Source organism: Sus scrofa, chromosome 9 (genome assembly GCF_054392235.1).
Source record: "Sus scrofa isolate SSC_HxYL_T2T_F1_AM1 chromosome 9, Sscrofa_HxYL_maternal_Yorkshire_Landrace_v2.0, whole genome shotgun sequence".
NCBI classification, from domain to species: Eukaryota; Metazoa; Chordata; class Mammalia; order Artiodactyla; family Suidae; genus Sus; species Sus scrofa.
Genome location: NC_139391.1, coordinates 60,143,740 through 60,156,209, shown reverse-complemented (window position 1 = coordinate 60,156,209; position 12,470 = coordinate 60,143,740). Strand labels below are relative to the sequence as shown.

The 12,470-nt window shown below is 42.3% G+C and overlaps 1 protein-coding gene across 1 annotated transcript in view; it reads left to right on the top strand.

Moving 5' to 3' along the window:
• The window catches only part of OPCML (opioid binding protein/cell adhesion molecule like), a 1,104,108-nt gene that overhangs the window by 259,955 nt on the left and 831,683 nt on the right, over nt 1-12,470 (top strand).

Here is a 12,470-nt window from a genome sequence, read left to right as displayed (position 1 = left end):
GTCAGATGGGTGGATCTGTCAGATGGACAGATCATTCAGACAGGAAATCCATAAGGAAACGCAAACCTTAAATGAGACATTAGACCACATGGACTTAATTGATTGTTATAGAACATTCCATCCAAAACCAGCAGAATATACATTCTTTTCGAGTGGACAGGAACATTCTTTAGGGTAGATCACATGCTGAGCCACAAAGCAAGCCTTGGTAAATTTAAGAAAACTGAAATCATAGCAAGCATCTTTTCTGACTACAATGCTATGAGGTTAGAAATAAACTGCAAAACATTGCAAAAAGCTCAAACACTTGGAGGCTAGAAAGTATGCTACTAAACAATGAATGAATCACTGAAGAAATCAAAGAGGGACTAAGAAATACTGAGACAAGTGAAAATGAAAAGGGGATGATCCAAAACCTATGAGACACAGCAAAAGCAGTTCTAGGAGGAATTTTATAGTGATACAAGCTTACCTCAGGAAACAAGAAAAGTCTCAAATAAACAACCTAATCTTATACCTAAAGCAACTAGAGAAAGAAAACACAAACAAAACCCAAAGCAAGTAGAAGGAAAGACATCATAAATATCAGAGAAGAAATAAATGTAACAGAGCCTAAAAAATTGATCAATGAAACTAAAAGCTCATTCTTTGAAAAGATAAAAAATTTGATAAACATTTGGCCAGACTTAGTAAAAAAAAGGGGAGGACCCAAATCAATGATATCAGAAATTAAAAAGGAGAAGTTAAAACTGACATGACAAAAATACAAAGGATAATAAGACTACTATAAGCAACCATATACCAATAAAATGGACAACCTAGAAGAGATGGACAAATTCTTATAAAGATACAATCCATCAAAGACTGAACTGGGAAGAAGTAGGATATATGAAAAGACCAATCACAAGTACTAAAATTGAATACGTGATTTTAAAACTCCCAACAAACTAAAGTCCAAGACCAGATGTCATCACAGGTGAATTCTACTAAACATCTGGAGAAGAATTAACACCTATCCTTCAGAAACAATTCCAAAATATTGCAGAGGAAGGAATACCTCCAAACTTATTCTATGAGGCCACAATCACCCTGATACCAAAACTAGACAAAGATATTTCACAAAAAAAGAAAATTATAGGCCAGTATCACTGATAAGCATAAATGCAAAAATCCTTAACAAAATACATGTAAACTTAATCCAACAATACATTGAAAGTTTTGTACATCATGATCAAGTGGGATTTATCCCAGGGGTACAAGTATTTTCTAATATCCACAAACAAATTGTGATACACTATGTTAATAAACTGAAGAATAAAAATTAAATGATTGTCTCAATAGATGCAGAAAAGGCTTTTGATAAAATTCAGCAATGATTTATGATAAAAAAAACTCTCCAGAAAATGGGCATAGAAGGAATCTAACATAGTAAAGGCCATATATGATAAACCCATAGCTAACATCTTTCTCAATGGTAAAAAACTGAAAGTACTTCCTCTAAGATCAGGAACAAGACATGAATACCCACCCTTACCACTTTGATTCAACATAATTTTGAATTTTGAATTATGAAGTCCTAGCAATGGCAATCAGAGAAGAAAAAGAAATAAAAAGAATCTAAATTGGTAAAGAAGAAATAAAACTCTTACTGTTTGCATATGACATGATGCTATACATAGAGAATCCTAAAGATGCTGTTTAGAAACCTATTAGAGCTCATCAATGAATTTGGTAAAGTTTCAGGATACAAAATTAATAAATTTTGCATAGGAGTTCCCATCATGGTGCAGTGGTTACAAATCCGACTAGGAACCATGAGGTTGTGGGTTTGATCCCTGCCCTTGCTCAATGGGTTGACGATCCGGCGTTGCCGTGAGCTGTGGTGTAGGTCGCAGACGTGGCTCGGATCCCGCGTTGCAGTGGCTCTGTCATAGGCTGGCAGCTACAGCTCCAATTAGAACCCTAGCCTGGGAACCTCCATATGCCACGGGAGTGGCCCAAGAAATGGCAAAAAGACATAAATAAATAAATAAATAAATAAATAAATAAATAAATTTTGCATAAATCTCTTGCATTTCTATATACTAACAACAAAAAGTCAAAGTGAGAAATTATAAGGAAACAATCTCACTTAACCATCACATCAAAAAGAACAAGATACCTAGAAATAAACTTACCAAAAGAGACGAAAGACTTATACTCCTAAACCATAAGCTGCTGATGAAAGAAATCAAAGAGGACACAAACAATGGAAAGATATACTGTGTTCTTAAATGGAAGCACCAATATTAATAAAATGACCATAATACCTAAAGCAATCTACAGATTCAATGCAATCCCTATCAAATTACCAATGGTATGTTTCACAGACTGAAACAAAAGTTAAAAAAAAATTATATGGAAACACAAAAGACCCTGAATTGCCACAACAGTCTTGAGAAAGAAGAATGGAGTTCGATGAATCAGGCTCCCTGACCTCACACTATATTACAAAGCTACAGTAATCAAAACAGTATGGTATTAGGACAAAAATCGAAATACAGATCTGTGAAACAGGATAGAAAGGCCAGAAATAAATCCACACATTTATGGCCAATTAGTCTACAACACAGAAGGCAAGAATATGCAATATAGAAGAGACGTTCAATAAATGGTGCTGGGAAAACTGGACAGCTACCTACAGAAGAATGAAATCAGAACATTCTCCAATATGACACACAAAATAAGCTCAAAATGGATTAAAGATCTAAATGTATAAAGCTGGATACTATAAAAGTCCTAGAAGAACGCATAGGCAGAATGCTTTTTGACATAAATGGCAGAAATATATGTATATTTTTCTGGAGCCTTCTCCTTGAGTGATGGAAATAAAAACAAAAGTAAACAAATGGGGCCTAATTAAACTTAAAAGCTTTTGCTCAGCTAAGGAAATCCTAAACAAAGCGTAAGGACAAATTATGGATGGGGAGAAAATATTTGCAAGAGATGCTACTGACAAGGGATTAATTTCCAAAATACACAAACAGCTCATACAGCTTCTTATATAAAAAACAAATATCCCAATCAAAAAAAGGGCAGAAGATCTACATAGACATTTCTCCCAGAAAGACATACAGATGGCCAATGGGCACATGAAAATACACTCAATATAACTAATTATTAAATAAATTCAAATCAAACTACAATGAGATGTTATCTCATACTACTCAGAATGGTCATCATTAAAAGGTCTCCAAATAATAAGTGCTGATAGAGTGTAGAGAAAAAGGAACACACATGCCTACGCTCTTGGTGGGAATGTAAATTAGTGCATCCACTATGGAGAATAGTATGTAAGTTTCTTAAAAAGCTAAAAATACAGTTGCCGTATAGTCCTGCAAGCCCACTCCTGGGCATATATCTGGAGAAAACTCTAATTTGAAGAGATACATGCACCCTAATGTTCATAGCAGCATTATTTGCAACAGCCAAGACATGGAAGCAATCCTAATGCTCATCAACAGAGGAATGGATAAGGAAGATGTGGCAAAAATACACAATGGAATATTACTCAGCCATAAAAGGATGAAACAATGCCAATTGTAGCAACATGGGTGGACCTAAAGATTATTGTATTAAGTGCAGTTAGCCAGACAAAGACAAAAACAATTATATGCAGATTTTTTAAAAATGATACAAATAAACTTATATACAAAATATAAATTGACTCATACACATAGAAAACAAACTTACAGTTACTGGAGGGGGAAGTAGGGGAGGGGTAAATTAGGAATTCGATATTAACATAAACACACTACTGTATATAAAATAAATAACCAACAAGGACCTACTCTATAGCACAGTAACTATACTCAAGATTTTATAATAACCTGTAAGGAAAAAGAATCTGAAAAAAAAAACACATATATGTATAATTGAGTTACTTTGGTGTACACTCCAAACTAACACAACATTGTAATACTTCGAAAAAATAGTTTTTTAAAAAGAGAATCTGTGATCTTTACCGGGCCTCAGACTTCTTACATCTGAATCAATAGATCTTATTTTCTCTCTGTAGAGGCCAGAGTGTTGCTGGGTCCTGGGCCACCACTGTCCTGGATCACACAGACAGATGCCCCTTACATGCTCTACAGTGTAGATGGCACCCTCTGGATTGTGCAAACATACAATACCATTTGGTTCTGCATTTTGTGTAGCAGGCAAGCCATTGGGGCCAACACTTTCTACTATGAAGCCTGAAGAGCATGGCAACAACTTTGGCCTTTAGGGAAATTCATGTGTTACTTAGCAGTTTCATTTCTTTCCCTGTTATAGGCGAGATTATCTCCCCATATCATATTCAAAGCTCTTCTATCTCTATTCATGCTAAGTAGTTATATTTGGATTCTACAAATTTTCTTTTATAAAGATGGTGAATTCAACCTGCTCAATACTAATCACAGTTTTGGAAACAGTTCTTAATATATGCATTACCTAAAAATTATTAATCTCTGGTTTTGCACTTTCTCCTGTCAATCTATAATTAAATCATATGAAAACACACTGATTTTACATCATTATAATAAAGGTGTATTCTGATACTTCTGATGGTTGTGGCTTCCTCACATTCATTATTAATTGCTAGGCACTTTACTATCAGCTCATATGGTGTTATCTAAATTAATCGTGAACTTTAATACGCTTGGATCTGAAAAGGAAATCAGCTGTCTCTTCCATAAAGAAGGCTCAGAAAGCTGAATAGACCAATTTTATGTTAACAGCTTAATATCCTCTTACAGTTCGGAACAGAATTGGAATGTTTAGGGAAATGCCCCTTTCAGCTTATAAGAGCATCTAAATTGTGACACTAGTCTATCAGTTGAGTGGAAAAAGAAATGTTTTATTCAACTGTTTGATGATTGTATTTCTAAATTATCTTCAAGACTGCAAAGTTGGTGGGATATAAGCCATTCCTTTACATATGGCGCTGATATCCAGGGCTTTCCCTCTGGCCTGAACTGCTTCCTGGAAATCCTCTGCTGGTCTAAGATGGAGACATGGGAGGGGACACAGTCCAGGGAAAATGCAGGGTCATTGATCATCATGGGAGAAGGAGCTGCAGACCACACAAAGGCAGACACATCCACTGAATGGACTGGAAGGGAGATTAGAAATCAGGGGGCAGAAAACAGTCATGTCTGACCACGAATCAAGGTAAAAAATGTTTGACAAAAATCTCATTACAGTTCATTCCAAAGTATGTGATAATGATTTGTATTTGTTAAGTGTTATGATGAAGGTATCAAATATAGAATTTTATATACATACCTCATTTAACCCTTATGTCATGTCTGCAAAGAGGGTATGATTGCCTCCATTTTATAGATGAGAAAAACTGAGGCTTAGAGTGATCAGAAAACTCTCACAAAGGCACCCAGTTAGAAACAGGTAGAGACAGGCTATGGCACCTTTATTTTACTTACTCTTGATGAAAATTGTTGAGGCTTAAGTCTGTAACATTTATCCATACAGTGCTGGAGCATGCGCAGCATAGAGCTCCGAGAGACTGTAACTGGGTCCAAATCACACTGCTAGTAAATTGCAGAGCTGGGATAGGAGCCAAGGTCATTTTAATTCCAAAACTTATGCTCTTTCCAACTCATGGCGTTCCACCGCCCACCACGTCCTTTCTGTTACACTAAACAGCCTCTCTAGGGAAACAAACAATTATTTTTCTGCCCAAGGTACAGAATCCTAGTTCTGTCTTGCAGATAGACAACACAGTAGATGGATCTTCAAGGTCCTCCTCCATCCAAAGATTGACAAGCAGGTTTCGGGTGGGATTTAAAAGGGTCTCTTCGTGGAGCACCTTCCGCCCTGGCACCTGAGGATGCTCTAGCATAAGGGATGGATGGGGAGAGACTGCCTTCTGAAGCCACAGCCTGGGCTGTGGCAGGAACCAAGGTTCCAGTTTGGAACGCTAAAGCTCGCTGCTTCTGTTCTTACTGTGCATTCAGTCCCCTCATTCCTTTGGACTGTGTGTGTCTGTCCTGCTCACTGAGTTGCAAGCTTCCTTCAGGCAAGGAGTATGTCTCCAGAGAGTAACTCCATACATATTTGTTGGGATGATTCTCCCACATGCCAGGTATTGTTCTGGGACCTGAGCAAACAGACACCTGGTTTCTGGCTGCACATTTTAGTGGAGACACCAACAGGTGGTGACAACAATGTGGTGTGCTAAGGATGGTAACAGGAAAGAGCAGTAGACTATGGGAGCCCATATAATCCATGAGTTAGGGATCAGGGAAGGTTTTTTTTTTGTTTTTTTTTTTGTGTGTGTGTGTCTTTTTGCTATTTCTTGGGCTGCTCCCGCGGCATATGGAGGTTCCCAGGCTAGGGGTCTAATCGGAGCTGTAGCCACTGGCCTACACCAGAGCCACAGCAATGCGGGATCTGAGCTGCGTCTATGACCTACACCACAGCTCACCACAACGCCGGATCCTTAACCCACTGAGCAAGGGCAGGGACTGAACCCACAACCTCATGGTTCCTAGTCGGATTAGTTAACCACTGTGCCACGACGGGAACTCTGGGGAAGGTTTTTGAGGAAATTTCTAAGAGAAGCTCAAAAGGATGGGGCAAGTCAGCCATGGAAATTTGAGGGTTGTGGGCATTGGGGATGGCTCACAGAGGGAACAGTGTGTTGGAAGAGGTGGAAATGAGAAAGCCAGTCGGGTATTTGAAGGATTAGAAGATCAGTGTAGACGGAGCCCAGTGCTTGGACCAGGAGGGATTGAAGGAGGGGCACCCTGGGAGCCAGCGTGGTGCCCCTGTGGGGCTTTGTGAAGACCCATGTGTGCCTTTACATATTGGCTTTGCTGGTTGGTTTGTTTAAGGCTCAGGACTGGGGTTTTGTATCTACTCTCTTGGCTTCTTTGTGCTGCTGTCAAATTGCTGTTTTGATCCTGGGCCAGGTTGCCTCATTTTGCTCCACTTCCTACCGGTCTTGTAAACGGAGGTCTATTAATACTTTATTCACACTGAAGTTGTTGGGACTCATTACCCGATGCCTGCAAAGCCACGTGAGGCGATTGGTTGAGAGACATGCCAGGAGCCTTCTTTCTTCTCGAAAGCCCTGATTGCTTCCGGCATGTTCCCCTTCTGTTCCTCTGGAGTTGCAGCAGCCATTTACCCCAGTGCCCGTCTTCCCTGTGTCTGCGACTCAGGACACCTCTGACAGCTGGAAAGGGCACTGGAAGCATCTCTGATGGGCAGCCCCAGTCCAAACAGAGGAGGGACCCCGCCCTTTGTGGGGGGATGCAGCCCCAGGTTGGGATTCCTGTATCAGAACAGAATCACTTTCCCTCCTCCCTAACCCTGGCTTCCCCGTCCTGTTTCAAAGTAATCAAATCCTGCTTCCTCTTGCTCTCCAGGATATTACATCCTTCAATACCTGTCAGAAACAATTAGTGGTGAGCTTTTTCCCCACCTGTTTTCAGAGGAGAAATTAATAGTTGATATTCAGACCTCTCTCCTGGTGCTGCATTTTCTGCAAAGACGGAAAACAGAAAGTGGCAGCTTCAGATTTGGGCAATGCCTATCAGACTTTGAAGACATGCTTCACTCAGTGGTGAAGGATGGGAAATGTCAGAGCAAACGACAGAGGAATCAGGTGCGTGAGGCACCGGGCTGAACAGAAAGTCTATTCCTCTAAGGAAGGTTCATCTACCCCCTCCACCTGCTGGTCCCAGAATCGCAGCCCATTCCTCATCTCTTCCAGAAAGTCCTCTTCAGCCGTCATTCAACCGTCCCTCTCCACTCCACAGTGTCCTTTTTGCAGTGGGTGGGTTGCAAAGAACACAGGCAGGGGCTCAGGCTTCAGACTTCAGCCTTCTGGTGACGCCTTCTCCATGGGACCCCGGGGAAGCATAAAATCTCTGACTTTGCTTCACTCCCGTGCAAAATGAAGATAAGAGCACTAAACCTATGAAGGTGGTAGAGGAGTTCTAACATGCAGTTAACCTAATCTATTGCATGCACAACTGTTAGAACCCTACCCCCTTGAAGCACTTAGTTGACTGAATGCTTTATGCACTGGTTCTAATTACTTATATCAGTGAGAGTTATTTATCTGTGTACAGTTTTATAAAGATCTAGTGCATATATTTTTGGTTAACGTGCGAAGCCTTGTGAATTAGGAAGAGAAGACATGGTTACCATCTTGATTTTAAATGCGAGGAGTCTGAGGCTCACACTTGTTTCCAAGTGCCCTTGCTCATTTGCCACATGTGCTCCAGTTTCTTGTCAACACTAGTGTGTTAGTTCACCTGCAGTGGCCAGGAAGCTGGGTGTGCAGTGACCACATGGGGCTTCTCTGCTTAGATAAGTTCCCAGGGCCCATGAGTCTGTATTGAGTGCCTGGGACAGATGGAAGTTCTCAGGCCAGACTCACTTATAACACAGAATGAAGCCTTCTGAACACTTTCCTCTTGGGAATTCGACAAGAATGTCTCTGAGTTTGTTTGTCAGCCTCATGGAGTCCAGGAGATGAGCGCGTGCTTTCGTTCTTGAAGTGACGGTATCCTGCTGCACATGGAATAACTGACAAAATGGCACTTCCGTCTCCTGGGAGGGATCCCTTCCCTCAGCATCAGTGCTTAGGGATTAAGTTCTTTCCCTTCAGAGGTGGGTTTGCCTTGGTCTTTCCCTTCATTCTCCTTCCTCTCATTTCTCCAACTTCCCATTTCTCCCCCTTCCATTCTCAGCGATTGAAAGGGTAGATTTTCTTTCTATGTTTAGTGTCAAAATATTCCATTTCAGTGGAGTTTTGCACGGTGTTATCTTCCAGAGTCTAGCAGGAAAACCAAGATAAAACAATCCCTCTTCTCTGTTCCATTTTAAGGGTGACGCCGGGACAGCCTGTGTGACAGAATTGTGGCCGTGTCCTCCCAAACCGAATCATGTAGAACTTTCACAAAATGACTCCTGTGCAGCTCAGGAAGCACCACATCTGAAATATCTCTCAGCTCGTGTGTATCTGTGTGGAGGATAGAAGGAAATATGCCCTATTAAATATTCCTGGTTTCTGATGTGACTCCTGGGCAGATCTTTCCCTTGCACCCCAGGAAGCTCTAAAAGCCCACATTCTGTCATCAAGCCATGTCCTTGCCTAGCTGTCCGCCTGTAATGGAACAACGTAGGAGGTCAAGTTGCACCTGCTCTGGGCCCTCACAAAGAGAAGTGATGGTCCAGCCAGCAGTGACTCCTGGAGTTTAAGTTGATTTATGTACATTGCTTCCTTTAATCCCTGAAAAGACTTCTGCCAAGTGGGTGATATTGTCTCCTATCATCTGTATTTTAAAGGAGAGTGAGGCTCAAAGAAATGAAGTAATGCATATGGAGTCACCTATGTGTAGGTTTCTGTACTGAGCCAACAGCAGCCCCGTTGTGTCAGAACCCCTGTGTCTGACTACTGTGTCTCTGATGGGTTATTGGTTTAGGGGGACTTTAACTTGGGCATCCCCTCTTTTGTTCCTGAGAATAAAGACCCTGAGGAGTCCCATTCCTACTTCCCTCCTTCCCTTTGGAGACATTTCTCCCAGGTTCACTGATCTAAGGAGGTGCGGCTTGTATGGTGTCTCCACAAGCCTCTTTCTACCATGACTCTGTCCTTCCAGGCAAAGCCTTGGTTGGCTGGACCCTCAGCTACTCTACCTCGGGGGTTTTATTCTGATGTCATCCTTAACTGGAGGGACATCACAGGAGTGGGGAAGGATGGGGCAGGGATCCTGGGAGCATGCTGGAGGAGTTTGGAGAGTTGGCAGATGAGGCAGTCTGTGCTGTGTACAGGCTTTCAGGTATATGTCCCTGTGCACTTGCTTTCCTGCTGTGGCTTTAGGCTCAGAGAGCCTCAGTTCTCTCCTCTGTGGAATGGATCTAACATCAGCCCTCCATGCCCTGATGGGAACAGGTCATTACTGGCCCCAGTGCCTCCACATCCCTCATTCCTTTTTCCTCCCCGTACAGTAGTCCCTCCATATCTGTGGGGATTTCCTTCCAGGACCTCAGGGACAATAAACTCTGTGATGCTAAAGTGCCTTGACAGCAGCCCTCCATATCTGTGGCTTCTGTGTTCAAAGACTCAACCAGCCGCGGGTTGTGTGGTACTTTGGATCCCTGGTTGATGAAATCCATGGATGTAGAACCCGAGGGTACTGAGGGCTGGCTGCATCAGGAAAGTCTTCATGCTCAGTGAACTTTTTCAGAATGATCACTAACATTTACTGAATACAACCTATGTCCAAGGGTATTTCCATGTACTTTAAATGTATTCTCTAATTTTAATCCAGAGGACACATGTTTAAAGGGAGGGTTATATTAGTAACCAGACTATACACAAAACTGAGGGAGAGAGTGTTAAGGAACTTTGTCCCACATCTAGGAGCTAGTGTATGCTGGACACATCCCACTCTTGGGCAGAGCAGGAAGAATGGAGCAGGCTGACACTGGGGACCTCAGTGCGCTGGGTCAAGCAGAAGCCATGTGCCAGTGAATGGGTTTGATGACTGGGGGTGCCCTGCATGGCCCTCGCTCCTGCCCATCCCTTCCCAAGTTTAACTGCCCCCTGGGAAGCGGTAGGGAGGAGTGAGGGCCAGGCAGGGCACCTCCAGTCATCAAACCTGCTCACTACTCTTCACTTCTCCCCAGCCAGAAGCAAAGACCACTGAGGGTGGATGCCTGTGAAATAGAGTCAACTCTCTCCTTCTCTCCCTCCTCGCCTCCCTTCCTCCATCTTCTGTCCCTTCTAACAAGGTTTGGTGCGTCTATTATATACTGTTCCCCTAGTCATTGAGGACATGACAATGCACAAAACCCTTGAGAACCCACCCTTCCCTGAGGTCATCATCAGGGGTGCAGGACGAGTGCCTGGAGCAATGCAAACAGGTAGAGCCTGATGTGCCCCGTGCTATAGCCTCCTCTTTCCTTCTGAGTCTGCTTTGGAAAGGTCTTAGGTTCGGATGCATGGAGGAGTCAAGTAAGTCTTCCCACCTGTAGACCAGGTGATCTCTGGGGAGCAGTGTCCCAGGTACCAGTGCAGTCATGGCAACTGTGGTCTGGGCTGGAGCAATCACTCAGGACAAAACTTCATTCATCCTTGGAGTTCCCATCGTGGCTCAGCGGTTAACGAACCCAGCTAGCATCCATGAGGATGCGGGTTCAATCCCTGGCCTCACTCAGTGGGTTAAGGATCCAGCATTACCGTGAGCTGTGGTGTAGGTCACAGATGTGGCTCGGATCTGGTATTGCTGTGACTCTGGGGTAGGCTGGTGGCTACAGCTCCATTTTGAACCCTAGCGTGGGAACCTCCATATGCCATGGGTGCAGCCCTAAAAAGACAAAAAACAAAAAACAACAAAAAACAAACAAACAAAAAAACAAATTCAGTCATCCTTGACTCTCTTTCTAGGACATTCCCTCCTTCCCCCCAAATCCAGTAGCAAATCCAAGGGGCCATACCCACTAAACCTCTCCAGAATATGGTTCCTATTGCCACTCTGGCCACAGCTTCTTCTGTGGGAACTTTGTTATATCAATTACTGTCTTTGCAGAACTGAGAGAGTGCTTCATAAAGAATAATAAGTGGATTAATAATCAAGGAATTTTTAAAGTAATTTTTGTTTCATACAAAGGAATTTTCCGGGGTACAAAGAGCTGTTTTGGCCTCTTCATCTCACCTTATCCCTCACTGCCCTTCTATTTTAGTTTTCTCACAGGCAAGATAAATTGTGCTTGATAATTAACATTCTATTTTAAAATATAATTCTCTTTTTTAAGCTATGGTTTCCTTTTCACTTCCCTCCTCTCACTTCTGCATCAAAAATTGAGGGAGGAGTTCTCATTGTGGTGCAGCAGAAACGAATCTGACTAGTGTCCATGAGGATGCGGGTCTGATCCCTGGCCTCACTTTGTGGGTTGGGGGTCTGGCATTGTCACAGATATGGCTGGGATCCTGCTTTGCTATGGCTGTGGCATAGGACAGCAGCTGGAGCTCCGATTTGACTCCCAGCCTGGGAACTTCCATATGCTGAGGGAGCCACCCTAAAAAAGCCAAAAAAAGGGGGAGGGATTAGCTAGTTTCTACTAAATAGATTGATGCTTTTGTGTTTAAATGGAGATATGTGGATTTTGTTACATTGTGTTCTTGAATCTCAGATTTCATGGACTACCCTTAGCATGAATGGCAGTGCAAAACAGAAAGAAAAACAGCATTCTGAGCAGCCTGGTAGTGAAAAATATTGACTGAGGTTCAAATCTCAATTTGGACAGTTACACACTGTGTGACCTTGCAGAAATGGCTAAACCTCTCTGTGCTTCAGTTTCCACTTCTGGAAATGAGAGAAGGTACTGATGATATCTATTATATAATTCCATGTATTGAGATCGAGAATTAAATGTGCTCATACTTGGAAAGCATTTAGAGCCAGACCTAG